Source organism: Heptranchias perlo, chromosome 14 (genome assembly GCF_035084215.1).
Source record: "Heptranchias perlo isolate sHepPer1 chromosome 14, sHepPer1.hap1, whole genome shotgun sequence".
In the NCBI taxonomy this organism is placed as follows: Eukaryota; Metazoa; Chordata; class Chondrichthyes; order Hexanchiformes; family Hexanchidae; genus Heptranchias; species Heptranchias perlo.
In genome coordinates this window covers 14,695,917-14,720,103 of record NC_090338.1, presented here as the reverse complement: position 1 = coordinate 14,720,103, position 24,187 = coordinate 14,695,917, and positions in this window count along the sequence as shown.

Genomic DNA, 24,187 nt, shown 5'->3' with positions numbered 1-24,187 from the left:
GAGGTGGAACAGTAGGTCTTAATGGGAGGATAAACTTCAATGGGCAAATGGCCTTGCCCATCTGTACTTATTAAAAACTACAGCTAAACATTTTTCGCCATTTTCTAAGTGTAGCCTAATCGTAAACATGCTCTTTATAAGCATATTTACAATTTCACTACAGTTAGGAAATCTCTGGCCTTTACTAGCAATGTGCATGTTGCCATGAAGGCTCACCACCATCTTCTCAGAGCAATTTGGGATCGGAAATAAATGACGGTCTGACCAGCGATGCCCACATCTGGAGAATGCATTTTTTGTAAATGATGATCTGAGGCAATATTGCACCCTTTTGTTCTGTGAGGAACTGGCAGTGGTTTGATGAAACCACTGAAAGCGTATGGTTTTGGAGCAATTTTACCACTCTGGATACTTGGTTCGGGATCATTAACTGAAGTGTCTAAGTTCAATTCTTGATAATGGCAATTCATTTTAAAAGCAAAAGTTTTTATTTGCAAAACTCTACTCTCTGTTAATAGGAATCAGCTGCATTTACTCAAGTACCTAATAACATTCAGGCACACTTCAAAATACATCGCACACAGGGGCCCACTATTATCAACAATCCTGAACTAAATTACCATGTTTGTCAATACACCATTAAGAGATAATATATTAATGGTGTTCTGGAAATAAAAGATAAATCATTTTGCAATGGTTTTTAGAGGAAAGCGGGTATTGAATTGCATTAGTTGATATTGTTGACCTTATTAGTAATGACATATTTGGCGTGTTTTAGACAAACATACCAAATTATTGTAAATCTGAAAATCTGTACTTTGAATGATTTTCATGGATAGGTTTATTAACTGTGGAACTGCAGAGAACATCCAAAATTCAACACAACTTTAATAAAAGAAAGCAGGCTCAAATTATTAAATAATCCCATTTTAATGTCATCATACTTAAAGAAAAATAGATCACGGGTCTTAATTATAAAGTAGATGGGAAAAGATTTGGGGCATCCTGTTTAAAAACAATTGGGCAAACTTCAGGTATGCACAGATTAGTTGCATTCACTTCAGATCAGCCTGGGTTCAGATTTGTTTGCAGATCTCATCTTCAACCATTGCTTATGGGCATTAATGCTTACACTGTTCTCAATTGCCAGTAGTGGGATGCTCATGATCAATGGGAATGAGTTTAAGATTTTACAATGATCCCTGCTAGGTGGCAGCCATTATAAGTAATTTAGTTAAATAAATATAACACATTCATATGTACTATAGGGAATGCACATTCATAACTCTAGTCCAGGACTTTTAGGGGAGTTGGCCTTGTACTGATTATAGCCAAGTGGCAGAATTGATTGTCCTTAGTATTACGGATGCAAAAATCAATACATCATAACAGTGCTTATAAGTTAATAATACTGACCTTGGTACTGGCTAAAATAAAATTCTGCAGTACAGTCTTGGAACATATATTTTATTAATAGCTAAATTAACAAAGAGGAGCTCATTGATAAAATGGATTGAATAGCTTTTAAAACAAGCATAATTCCTTACATTTAATTACGCCTGAGGGAGAGTATTTGGCCTTTAACGTGGCCACTCACTCAGGGCAGTTAGGGGCAGGCAATAAATTCCAGCCTTGCCAGCGACGCCCACATCCCAAGAATGAATAAATAAAACTTTACCCGAGTGGCCATTATTCAGGTGTGGGCCTACACAGCAAAATTTGCAAGCTATTTGATCACGAGCAAGATCACAACTGAAGCCTTATTGTGCCCTCCCCTCCCGTCCACATACACATAGGGCTCACTGGGTAATGATGAGGAATGCGGACTCTGGCTGCCTTTATCCCATTCCCTAGAACAAGAGTTCAGAGGCCAAAAGTCACAGCTCAACTACCGTCTTAGCTGAGATCAACTATCTCACCACAGGCTGAGATTCAAGTTGTGACCTTCCTGATCTGTACAGCTTGGTATCACTCCCAAGCCGTTCATTTATCCACTGGGCTACTGGGAGTTCTGTATACAGATTTATGCTTTTATTAAAATTGCACTTTCGTATAAACACACTGATACAGATTCCAATCTTACAAAGCATGTCCTCAACATGAGAATGCACAAATTGTGAAAAATTAGAAATTGAGAAGTTAATCTTTCATCATTTTTTTAGTTAGTAAAAATAAACCATTAAGTAGCAGGGGAAAAAAGAAACGTCTTGATTTAGGGAAGTGTAAATTTGCAACATGTACTGATTTATAATGAATAACCCAACTGCTGTTGTATCAGGGATAATTGTATTATTTTTTATTAATGACTCTGCAAAAAAAGGACTAGGGAGCGTATGTGTAATGGGGAGAGGGAATTAGAAATAAATCTGTCTTGATGGGTAGTAAAGTATCTATTATCATCTCCAGGGCCAGCTCGCTATGTGACTGGGAGGAGATAAAGCGTTGTATAATACTGAAAGCAAAGACATAGCAAATCTCCCTTTAAACAGCAAGAGGGCTTTCAGGGATATTAAAAAAAAGATTGTAGTTTGTGAGTGCCTGGTCTTTCTCTCTGGCTCTGTCTCTTTCTGTCTTAGAGAAGAGACACATTTATTACAAATGTAATGCAGGAGCGCCAAGGCCTTAAGCTGTAGGGTAAGCCCAGGACTTGAGAATGTCAATATCCTGTTATGCCGGGTGTAGCATTCTGTGATGAGTAAATTGCCTGCAAAGTAACTCATGGTATTGAGTAAGACAGGTGAATTGCTCTGCCAGATCACATGCTTGTGTCAGTCAACTTACTTGGACTTGTAGAGCAGGGTTCCGCACTCAGTCCAAACCTGCGGAATGAAAAGTTATAAACAATTAAACCCGCTTCAACTCCTTTGATGCCTCAGTTGGTAAAGTCAATGTGGTACTGAGAACACAGGCCAGGAAGGTTCCTTCGCAGTTCTGTACAGTGCTAGCTAATGTATGGGGCCACTACAATTGGAGTCAGCATTCCTAGGAACCAAACAGTCAGGGTCCCTACTCCTGACCGCTACCTTGCAATTCCCACTAGAAAGTACACGTATGTGGAATTTGGGCTTTGATTGAGAAGATCTCTCCCACTGTGGACATGAAGAATGACTGAGGGGGAATGGTAACTGTGGAACTGAACCCCAGTATAAAGTGGCATCTTCAGTAGAGAAGAGGAGGGGAAAAGGGGGAGATATTTGAGGGGGGGGGGGATCAAAAGCTGTTGCTATGGTAATAGAATGCAAGAAAATTAAATGTCTTTATACTGTATTGATTAAAAGTTAACAGCAACATACTTGTGTGGGTTTGCTCTTGTTTCTGAGTCCGAAGGCCATGGGTCTGCGTCCCACTTCAGGAATTAAGCACATAATCTCCGCCAATACTTCAGTGCAGCACTGGGGAGGTGTTGTCTTTTGGATGCGATGTTAAACTGAGGCCGTGTCAACCTGCTCAGGTGGACATAAAAGATCCCTTGGCACTATTCGAAGAAAAGCATGGAGTCCTCCTAATGTTCTGGCGATCATTTATTCCTCAGCCAACACCACTAAATATAGAGGGTTTGTTTATCTCTGTGTTTGTGGGACCTTACTGGCTGCTATATTTAACAGCTTAACAACTGTAACTACACTTCAAAGGTAATTTTTGACTGTGAAGTGCTTTGACGCATCTTGAGAAATGTGAAAGATGCTACATAAATGAAAGTTCTTTCTTTACCCAAGGTAATAATGCCGGGTCCATCAAGTACAGCTCTCACTTCTATTTAAGAGGACAGGTTTTAGAGCAGACCTTTGCATTTGACTACCTTTTAACTTTTGCTTCCAGTATTTTCTTCATGACTCAATGAAGTGCCTTGAAAGGTTCTACTTGTTTCCGCATGGAATGTTTCCCTTATTAAAGCTTAAACAGGTGGCAGCCAGAAGAATGTGAAAATTAAGGACATGAAGAAAGTTGACACAATTAAAGTTTCTGAAATGAAATCACTGGTAAATTAAAGAAGCTTCACACTCCGTGCAATTAAACCTTCTTCTTGCTACAGTGGAGATGTCAGAAAAATTTCGCTAATGATCAGTCTCAAGACGAAAATTTTGCAGGATGTAACAACAGAGAGGTTGCTGACTAGCAATGACAGATCCATCGTGAAAATTGGAGTATATATACATGAAATATGGATAATGGTGTTCCAAGAGATCCCCTGGGTATAGCCACACAGCATCTGATCCTGCTTACACACCCACAAGAAAAATACCACTGACTTTATCAAAGGGCCCCGCTAGTTTATTTAAAATGCATGAAAATGATTGAATTCAAGTAGTAGAGGTGGAAAGACTAAGTCACATCTACCAGAAATAGGAAGAAATGTTGGAAATCTGAAGTTAAAAAACAGAAAATGTTGGAAATGCACAGGAGGTCACTCAGCATCTGACAGAGCAGGAAAGACTATTGCTCTAGGTCTTACCATTATGGTTAAGGGCTAGACTGAAATCTTAACAATCTTTCTCTTTCGGAGGCAGATCCACCTGCTGTATTGATTCAATCAGTTTCTGTTTCCAACCCAGTATTTCATCCAATGCCTCATTGAGCTCTCCCGATATCCTGACCAACATTCCTCCCCTCAGCTGGCACCACCAGAAACATATTGGGGGTAACTTTGACTTTGGGCGATAGTGTAAAATGGCCAATATCAAATCAGCCGTCCGTTATACATCTCTCCCGGATTTTCACTTCCATTGAAGTCGATAGAAATGAAAATCGGGAGACATGTATAACGGGTGGCTGATCCGATATTGTCCGTTTTACACAAAGTCAAAATTACCCCCAGCAAATGGTCATTCATCTCAGTTTCTGTTTGTGGGACCTTGCTATGACAAGTTGGCTACCACATTTGCCTACATAATAACAGTGTCTGCACTTCAAAAGTAATTCAGTGGTTGTGAAGCAGTTGTAATGTCCTGACGACATGACATGGTGCTATAGAAAATGCATGTTCCTTCTTTCCTGGTAACTCACAAAGGAAATTAAAATGCTTTAGCCTTCAAATAACACAGTGGAATATTAGTGTATGAAAGCTTAGCACATCTGTCTAAAATTGCTCTTTCTGCTATTTTAGGGGAGGTGTTAATCCATTTAAAATAAATGAGTTGATGGCTCTGCTAAGTTAGCAAATTGAGGAATTTCAGACAAATGTGTTGAGCATTAATATGTAATTATCCCACAGTTTAATTTCATGGCCTGTGACTTAGTGTTTTGTTTCAGTTGTTGACAAGACAATATGAAACAGAGAACCTTAAAACATATCTGAAAATATGCCAAACTTTATTGTTTGGTGATTTTTTTTAATATAGGTAAATGTTCATTTCAAACTGTGACAAATCTCAATGTCCATTGAAGCAGCGAAAGATTTCCACTGGGTTCAACATGTAACAAAATTATAAATCCATTCTTTATAAATTTTGTTACATATCGCATGCAGCAGAAATCTTACCCCAGAAGTGGCAAAATCAATGGATTGGTCTTTTGACCATTTCATCTTTCATGTGTTTTATCCCATACATGGAGTTCTGACAATTCAATTGCTTCTTAAACCACTTGTTCAGTGTTTTCCTGAGGTTTATTAATATTACAATATTGCTTTAGTACACAAGAATTTTCAGTTGCATTGCCAACAGTCATGATTTTGTTCGTCATTTATCGATTTTAATAAATACAATTCACAGGAGAGAAAAAAATGCATCTATATAGCGCCTTTTACATCCTCAGGACATCTCAAAGTGCCTCACGGCCAATTAAGTACATTTGAAGTGTAGTCATCGTTGCAATGTTGGCAAACATGGCAACCAATTTGTGAATGGCAAGGTCGCACAAGCAACAATAAGGTAAATAGCCAAATCATTTGATTTAGCACTTCCATTGGACTGTGCTAATGCAGCAGCCTAGGTTATATATGCAAGTTGTGAAATCAGGACTTGAACCCACAACCTACTGACTCAGAAGCAAGACTGCGATCAGTGAGCCAAGGTAGGAGGCTCCGTTCCAATCTTTGGGGCACCTCTGCCCCGATAAGCCCCTTGATGGATCCTCTGATGCTGCAGCACCACTGGAATTGGTTTGCTGGCACTGGCGGGTTCCTTCTTGGTGGCTGGAGCGTACCGTGCATCTCTAAAAGCCCGTGCCAAAAAAAGGGTCAGCACTGGTGCAGCTACGGAGGGGCAGGCGGGAGTACTGCCCGACTGAAACTCTGTCCCAAAGAGGAAAGTTCAGGTCCATGGGCCCGATGTTAGCAGGAGTAGGCCAATCGGCCCCTCGAGCCTGCTCCGCCATTCAATAAGATCATGGCTAATCTGATTCTAACCTCAAATCTAAATTCATGTCCAATTTCCTGCCCGCTCCCCATAACCCCTAATTCCCTTTACTTCTAGGAAACTGTCGATTTCCGTTTTAAATTTATTTAATGATGTAGCTTCCACAGCTTCCTGTGGCAGCAAATTCCACAGACCTACTACCCTCTGAGTGAAGAAGTTTCTCCTCATCTCAGTTTTGAAAGAGCAGCCCCTTATTCTAAGATTATGCCCCCTAGTTCTAGTTTCACCCATCCTTGGGAACATCCTTACCGCATCCACCCGATCAAGCCCCTTCACAATCTTATATGTTTCAATAAGATCGCCTCTCATTCTTCTGAACTCCAATGAGTAGAGTCCCAATCTACTCAACCTCTCCTCATATGTCAACCCCCTCATCCCCGGGATTAACCGAGTGAACCTTCTTTGTACTGCCTCGAGAGCAAGTACGTCTTTTCTTAAGTATGGAGACCAAAACTGTATGCAGTATTCCAGGTGCGGTCTCACCAATACCTCATATAACTGCAGCAATACCTCCCTGTTTTTATATTCTATCCCCCGAGCAATAAAAGCCAACATTCCGTTGGCCTTCTTGATCACCTGCTGCACCTGCATACAACTTTTTGATCTTCTTGCACTAGGACCCCCAGATCCCTTTGTACTGCAGTACTTTCCAGTTTCTCACCTTTAAGATAATAACTTGCTCTCTGATTTTTCCTGCCAAAGTGCATAACCTCACATTTTCCAATATTGTATTGCATCTGCCAAATCTCCACCCACTCACCCAGCCTGTCTATATCCCTCTGCAGGTTTTTTATGTCCTCCTCACTCTCCACTTTCCCTCCCATCTTTGTATCATCTGCAAACTTTGATATGTTACACTTGGTCCCCTCCTCCAAATCGTTAATATAGATTGTAAAGAGTTGGGGACCCAGCACCGACCCCTGCGGAACACCACTGGCTACTGGTTGCCAGTCTGAGAATGAACCGTTTATCCCAACTCTCTGCTTCCTGTTAGATAACCAATCCTCCACCCATGCCAGAATATTACCCCCAATCCAGTGATTCTTTATCGTGAGCAATAATCATTTATGTGGCACCTTGTCGAATGCCTTCTGGAAGTCTAAATACACTACGTCCACTGGTTCCCCTTTATCCACCCTGCACGTTATGTCCTCAAAGAACTCAAGCAAATTTGTCAGACATGACTTTCCCTTCGGCGGGGGGGCTATCGCGCCCGCCGAAATCAGTCAGCTCCCCGCGCGATCGTAGCCCAGTTGGATCCACTTACCTTCTCCTCCGGGTTCCCCACTGCTGATCTGTGCGTCGGGCGGGCTGCACATGCGCAGTAAGATCTGTCAGCTGGAGGAGCTCTATTTAAAGGGGCAGTCCTCCACTGACTGATGCTGCAACAAATAGAAAAAATTACAGCATGGAGCAGCCGAGGGGAAAGGCTGCTCCCAGTTTAATGATGCCTCACTCCAGGTATCAATACACGGGGTGAGGAGGAGGGGGAGGACAGAGATCTTCCCCCCGGCGGGCGGAGGAAGCGGCCTGCCTCTGCCACCAGGAAGGCGTGGCTCGAGGTGGCAGAGGAGGTCACCTGCACCACCAACATATCGCGCACCTGCATACAGTGCAGGAGGCGCTCCAATGACCTCAGTAGGTCAGCCAAAGTGAGTACACTTACTCATTCCCCTACACTCCGTCTGCCGCATCACCGCCCCCACCCCACATCTCCTTCTGCACTGCCAACACTACTCTGTCACATCACCCCTCATACCCACTCAAACCTCATCCTCATCTTTCCTGCACTTACTCACCTCGCCAGTACTCATCCCACCACTACCACTCAACCCAATCCTCATACAATCTCATGGCTCTATCTCATACTCACCCTCTCGTGCATATCTTTCATGGTCAGCCTCACTCAACCTGCCACTACCTGTGCTGCAGCCTCAGGGCATGCATCACATATGTGTAGTAGGCAGCGTAAGGCAAACATGTCGTGAGCATGAAGGGGATGCACAAGGGTGTTTGAGGGTTTGTCACGGTTGTTAATTATATTGAATTTCTGAGCAACTCACATCGCATATTATATTGGCACCATTACTGCCATGTCTTCGCGAATCTTGTCTGGTTTGTGCAATAATGCCCTTTCCTGAGGATCACAATGAAGACCCACAACTGATGACACCCATTGTGTCACTGCAGAGTGGGTGTAGGTGTATTTGCAGGGCTCTTTTGTGCAGACGGCTGAGAGACGTCGGCGATGTCCCCGGTTGCACCCTGGAAGGATGCGGAGGAGAAGTTCGGGAGGGCAGTGGTGACTTTGGCAGCGACAGGTAAGAAGATGGTGCTCGGACCAGCCGGGAGCAGCTTGGCATGAAGGAGGCTGCAGATGTCCACGACTACATGTCGAGTGACTCTGAGCCTCCGTGTGCACTGCTGCTCAGAGAGGTCCAGGAAGCTGAGCCTCGGTCTGTGGACCCTGTGGCGAGGGTAGTGCCCTCTGCAAGGCATCTCTCTCTGTGGTAGCCCTCCCTCCTGCTGTACAGGTGGATGTGTTACAGCACTCTGTTGTGGAGCTCCACGTGTCAGAGGTGGACGGCGTGGATGGCGAGGCTGGTGAGGCTGGTGATGCTGTTCGCCCTCCGAGGAGGTCATGACTGCAGCTACGGCGGCCCCCATCCGGAAGATGTACATCTGAGGGGGTCCGCAAGGTAGGTACATGTCTCTGGACCCCGGGGTAAGTGTGCAAGTTGGTGACTTTGATTGTCAGGAGGAGGGTGGTGGAGGCCAAACTTTGTCCCAAGTGACAGAGTGGCCTCCTGCAATGAGTGAGGGTCTCCCCCCCCCAACCTGTCAAATGGACCTTTGCAGCTGCCACAGGCTGACAGCTGCAACACGTCCATTTGAACTGGGAGTTTTTCCCCCAATGTGGGAAACAGTCCCAGTTTGCTTTAAAATCCCACCCCTCCTCACATAATCCCTTAATCAGGTCAGTTAATGACCTGAACAAGCAAAATAAATACGTTCAAGTGGCATCCCGCTGGCTTTAATTGCCTGGGGGATTCCCACCAGCGGGGGCTGCGCGCGCACGCCAGCGCGTCAGTGGGGAACCCGGAAGTTCGCGGGTTCGAGGCGGGCTCCGGTCCCGCTCCGGGATTTCCCGATTTTCGGGGCCCCCCCGCCAGGAATGCACCCGATAGCGGGTGCTAAAATGATGCCCCATATGTCTCATTTTTAAAATGGATGACCTTTTTTTCCCTCATTTAATTCTGTGCCTTAGGATGTGGTTCCACTAGTTCGAAAGATTTTCAACGAGCTTTCATCAGGAACAAAGCAAGCCTTAGAACTCAAATCATTTCTGCACCCCATGTCTAGCTCATACCGGCAACAGGTGGCACCTCCGCACACAAACATGCACACACACACGTACACATACACATGCATATACAAATGTGCGTATCAGTCATGGCTTAGTTGATAGCACTCTCGGGTCTGAGTTCGAAGGTTGTGGGTTCAAGTCCCATTCTAGAGACTTGAGCACAAAATCTCAGCTGTCACCCCAGTGCAGTACTGAGGGAGTGTTCCACTGTCAGAGTTATCATTATTCGGATGAAATGTTAAACCATCTGCCCTCTCAGATGGACATAAAAGATCCCATGGCACTATTTGAAGAAGACCAGGGGAGTTGTCCTGGCCAATATTTATCCCTCAACCAACATCATTAAAACTGATTATCTGATCATAATCATGTTGCTGTTTGTGGGAGCTTACTGTGTTCAAATTGGCTGCTTCATTTCCTATATTACACTTCAAAAGTACTTCATTGGCTGTAAAGTGCTTTGGGGCATCGTGAAAGGCTCTATATAAATGCAAGTCTTTCCTTTTATACATACGCACAGACTTAAAGCAATCAGTCATTGACAGCGTCACTAACTAAACAGTACTCATAGGGTTAAAAAAAAGATCACACGAAGAAAACAATCAGCACTTCAGTGAGCCACAGGTGGCAGCAGAAGGTATCACAGGTTTCTGAAGTTAACAACCTCAGTCATTCTCTAACTTGCTATTGAACTCCACGGAGAGGCTGGATGATGGGTACAGTGAAGCAAAATGCTTCCCTTTTTTCTTTGTTCCCAAAAGGTTTAGCATTTAAATGTCAAGGCTTCTCAAAGGAATAAAACTGTTTGATTCTCGACTCAAAAGTGATAATGATTTCAAGGCACTGGAGAAAACAACCTTTCAAATGCTGACAAATAAGGTTGACACAGACTAGCTAAAACATTGATTGAATCCTCAGCCTTTGAAAAACACTCAAGACATTTTTTTCCCCTTTTTAATTGAATGTTGCTTATGAAGCTCATGATTTGATGAGAAGAGAGTACTTGATATGCTGTAGAGGCACTTCAATAATAATGGCTCCTGCAGTAGCTACCACAGACTACCAAAGCCCACTAGCAATCTCTCAGTGATGATAAATGAAAGCAGAGAGAGTCTCCACTCTGGGTGCCAGGCATCCCCCTAATACACATTTTGATTAAAGGCCCTCGAGGTGGATGTTTTTGGAAGGACTTCTCTTGTTATATGATTCAGTTGGCGGGGAAGGGGGGCAAAATAAAATTGTGTAATCAGTTCCGGCTGGGAAATGATGCTGGCTGTCTAGCGGGATCTATTGGGATTAGGCGTGGGAAGGAACAATTACAGAGAAATGTAGTTTCTCTTTGTAATTGGATTGTGATGGAGAAGGCAACAAGAGGGGGCAGAGTGAGATGGAGTTTCGGAGAAGCACATTTAAGGATTAGACTCTGCTTAAATTTCAAATGATAAGACGGCCTTCCATTTGCATACAAATTTTATTTAACCTTTCGATGATCTATTTGTGTATTCACCAGGACTAACACTATGTTTATGTGAGCAAGCTTGATACCTTATTTAGATTTGATGCTATTTTTTCTGTAATTTGGTAAAATTTTAGGCTTGTGTGGTGTATGTGAGAAGACTTCATGTAAAATGCATAAAATCACAGCGTGGAAGGCATTTTGCTACAGCAGAACCGCAGCTGCAGCCACTTTCATTTCTGCAGATCTGTAATGAGTTTTGCTGCCTCACTCCACTTTTTGTGACAGTGTTTTTACTGAAGGGAAGGCACTCGAGACTCCCCACAGACTGTTTATTGATTAACTTATAATAGGGCCTTCACTCAAATGTTCATTTTCACAGTAATTTGCCTTTCCCTCACCAGCACAGCCTCCCGCTGTGTGGCTGCCTCTTCCATCCTCACATTTAATACCTTCAGACCTCTCTCCCATACAAGTCACCTGACCCATACAGAGGAGCTGCTTAATATTTTTATCAAACTTTCCGAAAGCTGTAAAATTAGTGATGATTTGATGTTGTGTATCGATGAATTATGCAATGCTACCTACTGAATCTGGTAGCCGTGGCTCATGTGATAGCACTCTCGCCTATGACTTAGAAAGTTCTGGGTTCAAATCTCACTCCAGAGAGTTGAGCACAAAATATAAGCTGACATTCCCATGCAGTACTGAGGGAGTGCTGCACTGTCGGAGGTACTGTCTTTCAGATGAGATGTTAAACCAAGGTCCTATCTGCCCCATCAGATGGGTGTACAAGATCCCATGGCACTATTTCAATAAGAGCAGGAGAGTTCTCCCTGGTGTCCTGGCCAATATTTATCCCTCAACCAGCACCATTAAAATAGATTATCTGGTCATTATCTCATTACTGTTTGTGGGACCTTGCTGCGTGCAAATTGGCTGCTGCGTTTCCTACATTACAACAGTGACAACACTTCAAAAGTACTTCATTAGCTGTAAAGAGTGTTGGGACATCCTGAGGTTAATAAAAGCCTGATATAGATGAAAGTTCTTCCTTTTTTTCTTTACCTAAGGCAAGTGATTTGCTGTGTGTGACATCCCAAAAATTTCACTTGTTCCAACAAACCCCTTCCTCTAATAGTACCATATTTATATTGTCGAATGGCTTTTAGTTCAGAGTCCCAGTGTGAACAGTTGAGAAAGCCTGTTGTTGCATTTGCACAGTTGCCTCAAAGTTTTGTGGCTTTACTAGTGTCTGGCCGCAGACTTTCCTTGACGTTGTGGGGGATGGGAGGGCAGTCTCTCGATAGAAGCAATGTCTCTTGTCTCTTTTGCTTGATAATTCACAGGTCTTCCAGTGAAATTAGTTTGGGCAATACAAGAATAAACAGTACACACCACAAGAACAGCCATCAAACTTGTGGAATTCACAGAGAGAGAGAAAGAAAAATAGAAAGAAGGGAAGAAAGAAAGACTTGCATTTATATAGTGCCTTTCACGACCTCAGGATGTCCCAAAGCACTTAACAGCCATTGAAATGCTTTTCAAGTGTAGTCACTGTTGCACTGTAGGAAATGCAGCCAAAAACAAAAAGGAACCTGGGTCAGTGGTTTAGTTAAGCAAAATTAAAGTCCACATGCATCAAGGCTGGTATCCTTCAAATGAAGGGCTCCGTCCCTGAAAGCTGTAAACTTCTGCATACAGAAGCAATATGAAATGTCTGCTTGATAAATCTAACCGTAAGACAGCTACAGTCAAATGCAAGACAGCAAACGATTATGTAGAGATGTCATAACATGAGCGCAAACGTGTAAAAGAAAACTGTGTCAAACGAAAAAAAAATACAAGTTGTTAGCTCAATTATTCATCAAAGTGTTATCGAATTGAGGGAGGTTAAGTCAGACTTGGAGAAAGTCCCCCAAATAACTTGATTTAGGTTAAAGCGCTGTGTGCGCACACTCTCAATATAGTTTCATGCATCTTTTGCACTTATTTTGAACTTAATTATCATATAATTTCTTAAGTTAGGCCAGTCGCATCTCCTGTCAGTCAATGGACACCGGACAGGGCCACCTTTCCTGGCTCGAGCATCTCAGCAGCACCGACAGAAGAAGCACAGTCTGTTGGAAATTTAGATGGAGACCTGCAACTCCCACAGCATTCTCCACAACCTTGTTGCCACGACTGATGAGGCACCCCCACCCCCTCACCTAATGCGCCCGCACTGATGCGCATCCAAACTTTTTTGTCCTGTGCATGGCACCCCAATTGGATGCTGCAACATTGGTCGTGCTTCACAAAGAAAAGAAAGAACCTGCATTTGTATAATGTTCTTCACAACCTCAGGACATCCCAAAGTGCTTCACAACCAATTAAGTTTTTTTTTGAAGTGTAATGATTGTTGTAGGAAACGTGGCAGCTAATTTGCGCACAGCAAGGTCCCATAAGCAGCAATGCGATAGTGACCAATAATCTGCTTTTTAGTGATGTTGGTTGAGGGATAAATGCTGGCCAGGAGACAAGGGAGAACTCCCCTGCTCTTCTTTGAAATAGTACCATGAGATCTTTTACATAAGAACATAGGAACAGGAGTAGGCCATTCAGCCCCTCGTGCCTGCTCCGCCATTTGATAAGATCATGGCTGATCTGTGATCTAATTCCATATACCTGCCTTTGGCCCATATCCCTTAATACCTTTGGTTGCCAAAAAACTATCTATCTCAGATTTAAATTTAGCAATTGAGCTGGCAACAATTGCCGTTTGCGGAAGAGAGTTCCAAACTTCTACCACCCTTTCTGTGTAGAAATGTTTTCTAATCTCGCTCCTGAAACGTCTGGCTCTAATTTTTAGACTCTGCCCCCTACTCCTGAAATCCCCAACCAGCGGAAATATTTTCTCTCTATCCACCCTATCTGTTCCCCTTAATATCTTATAAACTTCGATCAGATCACCCCTTAACCTTCGATACTCTAGAGAATACAACCCCAATTTGTGTAATCTCTCCTCATAACTTAACCCTTGAAGTCCGGGTATCATTCTAGTAAACCTACGCTGCACTCCCTCCAAGGCCAATATGTCCTTCCGAAGGTGCAGTGCCCAGAACTGCTCACAGTACTCCAGGTGCGGTCTAACCAGGGTTTTGTATAGCTGCAGCATAACTTCTGCCCCCTTGTACTCTAGTCCTCTAGATATAAAGGCCAGCATTCCATTTGCCTTCTTGATTATTTTCTGCACCTGTTCATGACACTTCAATGATCTATGTACCTGAACGTCCATATGAATGGGCAAACAAGGCCTTGCTTTAACTTCTCATCTGAAAGAAGGCACCTCCGACAGTGCAGCACTCTCTAAGTACTGCACTGGGAATGTCAGCCTAGATTATGTGTTCAAGTTTCTGGAGTGGGACTTGAACCTTCAACCTTCTGACTCAGAGGTGAGAGTGCTACCTCTGAGACAAGGATGACACTTAAAAAGGGGCCACTGGAAATAGTTAAAGAGTTGTTAGAGTGCAGTAAGACCTAAGGTAGCAGATTTGATAAGGTAAAGCTTGTATTCTGATACAGGAGCTTTGATGGGCAATAAATGCTGGCCTCGCCAGCGACGCCCACATCCCATGAACGAATAAAAAAAAAATGGGGCATTTTGTTTGGGTATTTGGTCCTGCTATTGTTGGGTTTTGGGAGGACACCAGTGTAAGGTGAAGGATGGGCTTCCCTTTGGGATCTCCCTTTACATGTATTATATGGCAGAAGAGGAAGATGAGAGGAAGCACTGCTGGATGTGAGGCTAGTGAGATAGCACCAGAGGAGGAGGGTACTGGTTTTGACGTAATCAGCTAAAAAGGTCTATAAAGCAAGATGGACATTCCTGGACGTCTCAGAAGAGTAGTGCCTATGGGGGCTTTGTTTCACAAGGAGTAAATAAGAAAGATCACCTGCTGGAAGAAAGCCTGAAGACACAATCCTGAGCCTCCACAGTGGTTGCTGTGCTGTTAAAAATTATGACAACACTGAATTTTTATGACACTGGAGGCTTCAAGTGGTCATGGAAGAGATAGCTTGAATCAGCCAATCCGTAGTCCATAGATGTATCCCTCGAGTCACAGCTGCACTGTTTTCCAGGACTAATAACTACATTAAGCTGAAATTCTGGTTCAGATTGAAGGCAGAGTGCATGCAGAGCAGACTCCATGGGCCAAATTTGGGGTGTAACCTCTTTTGACTGACTGTTTGCTTGATGCAGCCATTTTCCAGCTGGAGGTCCATGGCATAATATTGACGCTCCACTACCAGCTATCATTTATTTTTAGTACCTACTATATTATAATGTAGCATGGCATGTCTTGTGTCAGATAAAGTCTTTCATCGATGACCCCTTCCTTTTCCATAAAATTAAAAAAAAATACAGAGTATGAGAAAGAACAAAAAAGAAAGCAGGAGAGGAAAAGTCGAAGAAAGTTGTGTTTTAGATGTTTATTGTTATAATCTAGAATGAACACTACAGCAATTAAGCTACAGCTTGGAGTTTCCCTCACATTTGCACCCAGAGACACACATGATTGGGGCGCAAACCAATTACTTGGCTTAAAGGATTGTGAAATTTCGGGCGTATGTGAGTTACGCTTGTAACTACAATACGCCCAAGTCACCTCGATCTTTCATGGTCGTTCATCAAGCCCTCCGCCCGAATGAGTCTCCGCCCACAAAACTGGCCAACTCTCCCGACTCTCAAATGCAAGCATCCTCCAATTGTCATTTTTCTGAGGGTCTCTATCCTCCTCACTGTTTACTACCCTTCCAAGTTTTGTGTCATCTGTAAATTTTGAAATTGTGCCCTGTACACCCAAGTCCACGTCAATAATATATATCAAAAAAAATGTGGTCCCAGCACCAACCCTCCAGTCCGAAAAACTACCGTTCACCACTATTCTCTGTTTCCAGTCACTTAGCTAATTCTGCATCCTTGTTGCTACTGCCCCCTTTATTCCATGGGCTGCAATCTTGATAATACACCTACTTTATCACTTTATCAAACGCCTTTTGAAAGCGCATATGCACCACATCAACTGCATTGCCCTCATCTACCCTCTCTGTTACCTCATCAAAAAACTCTATCAGGTTAGTTAAACACGATTTGCCTTTAACAAATCAGTGCTGGCTTTCCCTAATCAATCCACACTCATCCAAGTGACTCTTAATTCTGACCCGGATTATCATTTCTAAAAGTTTTCCCACCACCGAGGTTAAACTGACTGGCCTATAGTTGCTGGGTTTATCCTTACACCCTTTTTTGAGCAAGGGTGTAACATTTGCAATTCTCCAGTCCTCTGGCACCACCCCCGTATCTAAGGATGTTTGTAAGATTATTGCTAGTACCTCCACAATCTCCACCCTTACTTCCCAAAGCAACCTAGGAGGCATCCCATCCGGACCGGGTGACTAATCTACTTTAAGTACAGCTAGCCTTTCAAGTACCTCTTCTTTATCAATTTTTAGCCCATCCAGTCTCTCAATTATATCTTCCTTTAATTATACTCCGGCAGCATCTTCTTCCTTGGTAAAGAAAGATGCAAAGTATTCATTTAGTATCTCGGCCATCCCCTCTGCCTCCATGCGTAAATCTCCTTTATGGTCCCAAATCGGCCCCACCCCTCCTCTTACTACCCGTTTACTGTTTACATGCCTGAAGAAGACTTCTGGGTTCCCTTTTATGATGGCCGTCAGTCTATTCTCATAGTCTCTCTTTGGCCCTCTTATTTCCTTTTTCACTTCCCCTCTGAACTTTCAATGTTCTGCCTGGTTCTCACTTGTATTATCAACTTGACATCTGTCATACGCCCCTTTTTCTGTTTCATCTCACTATCTTTTTTGTCATCCAGGGAGCGCTGGCTTTATTTGCCCTACCTTTCTGCCTCGTGGGAATGTGTCTAGATTGTACCTGAACCATCCCCTTTTTAATGGTCGCCCACTGTTCAATTACAGTTTTGCCTGCCAATCTTTGATTCCAATTTACCCGGGCCAGATCTGTTCTCATCCCGTTGAAATTGGCCCTCCTCCAATTGAGTACTTTTACTTTAGAGTGTTCGATGTCCTTTTCCATAGCTATTCTAAACCTTGTGATCGCTGCTCCCTAAATGCTTCCCCATTGACATTTGCTGCACTTGGCCTGCCTCATTCCCTAGAACCAAATCCAGCAATGCCTCCTTCCTCGTCTGGTTAAGAAAGTTATCCTGAGCACATTTCAAAATTTCCTCCCTTATCTTTGTCCTTTTCATAACTTCGCTAAATCTAACTGAATTATGATTACCGCCACCAAAATGGTCTCCCTAAAACTAATTCCAGAACTGCCCCCTCTCTTGTTGGGCTTGCTATGTACTGGCTAAAAAAGTTCTCTGGAATGCATTTTAAGAATTCTGCGCCCTCTATACCTTTTACACTGATTCTATCCCAGTTAATATTAGGATAGTTGAAATTCCCTACTATTACTGCGCTATTGTTTTTTTTGCACTTCTCAGAAATTTGCCTACATATTTGCTGTTCTATCTCCCTTTTAATGTTTGGGGGTCCATAGTACACTTCCAGCAGTGTGATTGTCCCTTTTTTGTTCTTTAGCTCAACCCATATGGTTGATCCTTCTAACATATCATCCCTCCTCACAGCTGTAATTACTTCTTTAACCAATATTGTGACCCCCCCTTCTTTTTTATCCCCCTCTCTAGCTCATCTGAAAACCCTATAACCAGGAATGTTGAGCTGTCATTCCTGTCCTTCTTTAAGCCATGTTTCAGTAATAGCTGTGACATCGTACTTCTACGTGTCTGTCTGTGCCCTCAGCTCATCTGCCTTATTGCCTAGACTCCTTGCACTGCCAAACTCCTTTGTTGTCTATTTTCTAGCCTTTGTTTCCTCTGCCTTCCAAACTCGCTTACTAATTTTCTGCCTTCCATTTCCAGTTCCGCATCTTTCCCTTCTGAATCTACGCTCAGGTTCCCACCCCCCTGCCAAGCTAGTTTAAACCCTCCCCAACAGCACTGGCAAACCTCCCCGCGATGATATTAGTCCCGGCCCTTTTGAGGTGCAACCCGTCCAGCTTGTACAAGTCCCACCTCCCTCAGAACCAGTCCCAATGCCTCAGGAATCTAAAGCCCTTCCTCCTGCACCATCTCTCCAGCCACAAATTCACCTGCACTATCCTCCTATTTCTGTACTCAGTAGCGCGTGACACCGGGAGTAATCCGTAGCTCCCTAAAATCTGCCTGCAGGACCTCATCCCTCTTTCTACCTATGTCATTGGTACCGATATGGACCATGACCTCTGGCTGTTCACTCTTCCCCTCAGAGTGTTCTGCAGTCACACAGTGACATCAGGGAGACAACATATCATCCTGGAATCAGGTCTACAGCCGCAGAAACCCCTGTATGTTCCCCTAACTATTGAATCCCCTATCGCTATTGCTTTTCTGACCTTCCTCCTCCCCCTCTGTACAGCTGAGCCACCCATGGTGCTGTGGACTTGGTTCTGGCTGTACTCCCCAGAGGAACCATAGCCCTGACCAATATTCAGAATACCGGTTAGAGAGTGAGATACACTCAGGGTACTCCTGCACTACCTGCCGCTCCTCCTTGTCTGCCTGACAGTCACCATTCGCTCTCTGCCTGCACACTCTTAAACTGTGGGGTGACCACCTCCTGAAATGTGCTATCCACGTGCATACACTCACACAACACAGGTAAACATACATTACATAGAATGTACAGCACAGAAACAGGCCACTCGGCCCAACAGGTCCATGCTGGTGTTGATGCTCCACATGAGCCTCCTCCCTCCCTACTTCATCTAACCCTATCAGCATATCCTTCTATTCCTTTCTCCCTCATGTGTTTATCTACTGTAAATGCATTTATGCTAGTCGCCTCAACTACTCCTTGTGGTAGCGAGTTCCATATTCCAGCCATTCCATTCCAGAAGTTTCTCCTGAATTCCCTATTGGATTTATTAGTCACTATCATATATTTATGGCCCCAGTCTGGTCTCCCCCATAAAAAAATATATAGGGGTCACCCCACAGTCTTCTCTTTTCTAGAGAAAAGAGCCCCAGCGTGCTCAATCTTTCCTGATAGGTACAGTCTCTCACTTCTGGTTTCATCCTATTAATTCTTTTTTGCACTTTCTCCAGTGCCTCTATATCCATTTTATAAAATGGAGACCAGTACTGTTTACAGTACTCCAAATGTGGTCTAACCTAGGTTCTATACAAGTTTAACATACTTATATGTGTATATTTGCTTAAAGAAAATCTACCATCATTCAGTAACCAAGTAAAGCACTCACAATGATCACAAAGCCCTCACACACTCTGCTTTTCAGCTTACCATTTTATCAACAAACGTACAAAAAGGTTAAAGTACACATGCCAATATGAGTATTGAGATCACGTGCCCATCAACTGTGTCCATTACTCATTTTTTATTTCCTACTCAGAAATGCAATTAGCCACATCTGGATTTACAATTAGCCATGTGTTAAGAATGTCATCAAGATTGAAACTCATGGAATGAAAGGGGGCAGTAGCAGCATGGATACAGAATTGGCTAAGTAACAGGAAACAGAAAGTAGTGGTGAACGGTTGTTTTTTAGACTGGAGGGAGGTGTACAGTGGTGTTCCCCAGGGGTCAGTGCTGGGACCACTGCTTTTCTTGATATATATTAATGACCTGGACATAGGTGTACAGGGCACAATTTCAAAATTTGCAGATGACTCAAAACTTGGAAGGGTAGTAAACAGTGAGGAGGATAGTGATAGACTTAGAGTCATAGAGTCATAGAGTTATACAGCACGGATAGAGGCCCTTCGGCCCATCGTGTCCGCGCCGGCCATCAAGCCCTGTCTACTCTAATCCCATATTCCAGCATTTGGTCCGCAGCCTTGTATGCTATGGCATTTCAAGTGCTCATCCAAATGCTTCTTGAATGTTGTGAGGGTTCCTGCCTCCACAACCCTTTCAGGCAGTCAGTTCCAGACTCCAACCACCCTCTGGGTGAAAAAGTTCTTTCTCAAATCCCCTCTAAACCTCCCGCCTTTTACCTTGAATCTATGTCCCCTTGTTATAGAACCCTCAATGAAGGGAAAAAGCTCCTTAGTATCCATCCTATCTGTGCCCCTCATAATTTTGTACACCTCAATCATGTCCCCCCTCAGCCTCCTCTGCTCCAAGGAAAACAAACCCAATCTTCCCAGAGGATATAGGTAGGCTGGTGGCATGGGCGGACACGTGGCAGATGAAATTTAACGCAGAAAAATGCGAGGTGATACATTTCGATAGGAAGAATGAGGAGAGGCAATATAAACTAAAGGGCACAATTCTAAAAGGGGTACAGGAACAGTGAGATCTGGGGGTATTTGTACACAAATCATTGAAGGTGGCAGGGCAGGTTGAGAAAGCGGTTAAAAAAGCAAACGGGATCCTGGGCTTTATAAACGGAGGCATATAGAGTACAAAAGCAAGGAAGTCACAATGAAGCTTTTTAAAACACTGGTTCAGCCACAACTGGAGTATTCATTCCAGTTCTGGCCATTGCACTTTAGGAAAGATGTAAAGGCTTTAGAGAGGGTGCAGAAGAGATTTACTAGAATGATTCCAGAGATCTTGGACTTTAGTTACGTGGATAGACTGGAGAAGCTGGGGTTGTTCTCTTTGGAGAGGAGGAGATTTGATAGAGGTATTCAAAATCATGAAGGGTCTAGACAGAGCAGATAGAGATAAACTGTTCCCATTGGCGGAAGGGTCAAGAACCAGAGGACATCGATTTAAGGATGATTGGCAAAAGAACCAAAGGTGATATGAGGAAAAGCTTTTTTGCACAGCGAATGGTTAGGATCTGGAATGCACTGCCTGAGGGGGTGGTGGAGGCAGATTCAATCATGGCTTTCAAAAGGGAACTGGATAAGTACTTGAAAGGAAAAAAATTGCAGCGCTACGGGGAAAGGGCGGGGGAGTGGGACTCGCTAGATTGCTCTTGCATAGAGCCGGCACGTACTCGATGGGCTGAATGGCCTCCTTCCGTGCTGTAACTAAACTATGATTCTATGATTCTATGTGGCCATAGAGTAACATATTGGACAACACTGCTCTAACATTCAGAGGAAAAAATGGCACAGCCTTGAAGCCTGTGTCGAGAGTTGGTAGATATGATACTCATGACAGTAGCACTGATCACAATGTGGTTCTAAGTGGAGATAAATGTACGAATAAAGAACAAAGCACGCTGCTCAAGAAACAGCATAGAAGATACAATGTTCAACAAGAGTCTCAGAACCTCACATCTAACAGCTGTTACCACTGACAACATTGAGAATCTCACAATAAAGGAATTGCCTTCATTTTGTCAGTCTAACCACCCAAAACATTTTAAACATAAGCTGTGAAATCCCAAAACAACTCATCATATGTCTGTGTTCTTTCCGAATTGTTCTGCCCTGACTTGGTTGTTTTAATACCGATCTGATCATAGCCAAAGCATCCCCACCAATGGTTTCTCTTCAACCCATTGCACCATTATCTCCGGAGTCCCCCAAGGATCGATGCGTGGCCCCCTCCTCTTCCTCTTCCACATGCTGCTCCTTGGTGACTTAATCCGTAGACACCAAGGGCTTTCAAATGCATACTGATGACATCCATCTCTACCTTTTCGTTGCCCCTCTGAACTCCTCGGCTGCCTCTGTGATGTCAGACTGCCGTGCAGTCATGGATGAGGCACAATTTCCTCCACCTAAACATTGGGAAGTTTGAAGCCATCTCCTTCGGCCCCCGCCACAAACTCCATATCCTTTTCAACAACTCCAAACCCTTCCTCAGCCATTGTCTCAGGCTGACACAGACTGTTCACAGACTCAACATCCTATTCAACCCCATACTGACCTTCCAATCTCACATCCTCTCCATCACAAAGACCACCCACTTTCACCTCCACCACATTGTCTGTCCATGCCCCTACCTCAGCCCATCTGACGCTAAAGTTCTCACCATGTCTTTGTCACCTTCAGACATGGCTATTCCCAATGTTCTCCTGCTGGCCTCGCATCTTCCACACTCAATAAACTATAGTTCATCCAAAACTCTGCTGCCTGTATCCTAGCCCATACTATGTATTGTTTACCCCATTACCTTTCTGATCTGCTTTGACTCCTGGTCCCCCAATGCCTCAGATTTAAAATTTACATCCTCGTCTTTAAACCCCATCATGGCCTCGCCCCTCTGTATCTCTGTAATCCTCCAGCCCTATAACCTCTCCAACCTCCTGACACTGACCTCTTGTGTTCTCCTTTCCTTTGCCCTACTATTGGCAGCTGTGCCTTCAGCCACCTAGGCTCCATGCTCTGGAATTGCCTCCCTGAACTCTCTGCCTCTCCAAATCTCTCTCCTCCCTCACGACTTTCTTTAAAACTTACTGCTTTGACCAAGTTTTTGGACACTCATCCTAATATCCTTCTTTTGGGTCGGCATCCTTTATTTTTGAATAAGCTTCTGTGAAGCACTTTAGGATATTTTTCTATGTTAGATCTGCTATACAAATGGTCACTGTTGTTCTCTTTATTCTAACTTGCAAAAATGCATATGCTGTATTTCTGTTCAGAGCTGGCCCAGGGAGGGTCTTCTAGCAACTTTCTTACACTCTGGGTACATTATAAGAAAAAGCTTTTTGTCTGATAGCTGAAATTTCTTTCACTTCGAGCCTCCAACCTTTCTTTGTCATTATAAATTGTAATCAATTGTCTTTTCACTAGAATGGAGGAAATCTGAAAAAGCTGTTGATAGTTATGAACTGTGGAGGTAAAATGGGGCAAAGTATTTCCACGTCGATGTAAGGTCATCACCGAGAGAACGAAGGGAGAGGTAGGATAAGTTTCTTTATGCAGAGGGTTGATAGGAGGTGGAATACCCAACCAGAAAGAATAGCGGAAGCAGAATCTACTTTTAGCTTTTAATAGGGAAATGGATAAATACTTGAAGTAAAAGGGTATGATGGAAGGACAGTGGAATGGAACTAAATGAATAGCCTTTTTGTAGAGCTATTGCTGGCATGATAGACTGAGTTCTCTCCTTCTCGCCTGTAAAATTCTATGATTCTAGGATTATAAGTCGAAGGCCATTCCTCAATCTAAATATTATGTTCTAGAAAAATGAAAATATTAGCACTTCTTGTGGGTTATGAATGACATGCATTATTTAGGTACTCAATTTAGGCATGACATAAACAAATATAATCTGTTTGAATATTTACCCAATTCTTGTTAATATTAAATTGATTTTGCAGAGAGGGTCCTTCTCCTTATCTAACACAGGGGACATTTTGAGGCAATTAAAATGAATGTTTTTCCATGATTAAATTATGCTCTGGTCTCCACCGGTCCCTGGAATTATTTTTAAAACCAATGAAATATTATTGCAAACTTTTGCACAGAGAGTTTGAGAGCCAGCACAGCTTTTACAACAAATATTTGGAGATGTTAGGAGATGGGGGTGGCTGGGCTTCCTGACATTAAGTGGTTCTATGGTGTTTGTAGGGCATGGCTGACTGAGGTGACCTTTTTATATTCCAAAGTACTTTACACCTCTTTTCTGCATTTTAAAATCTACTTACAGGTTATTTATTACATTAGCTTTAAGGTTGAGTAGCCCAGTTGGTGGAATGTTGACCTTGGGGTCAAAAGGTTATGGACTAAATTATGACAGGGTTCACTCATCCATTTAATCTACTGAGGTAGATAAAATGAGTATCATAGGTCAGATTTTACAAATTCACGCTCTTGACGCAGAGCTTTGCACTTCATGAGTTCACAGCGGGAATTCAAGGTGTAGACATCAGCAGCTTCCATAGGATTCCCTGTATTTAAAGGATGAAAAGACTTATGAGGACCACTGACCTCCATGCCCAAATTTCCGACATATTCTCCTGGCACGTGAAGTTCCACACCGGTAGCACCAACTCATAAAATGTACCCTCAT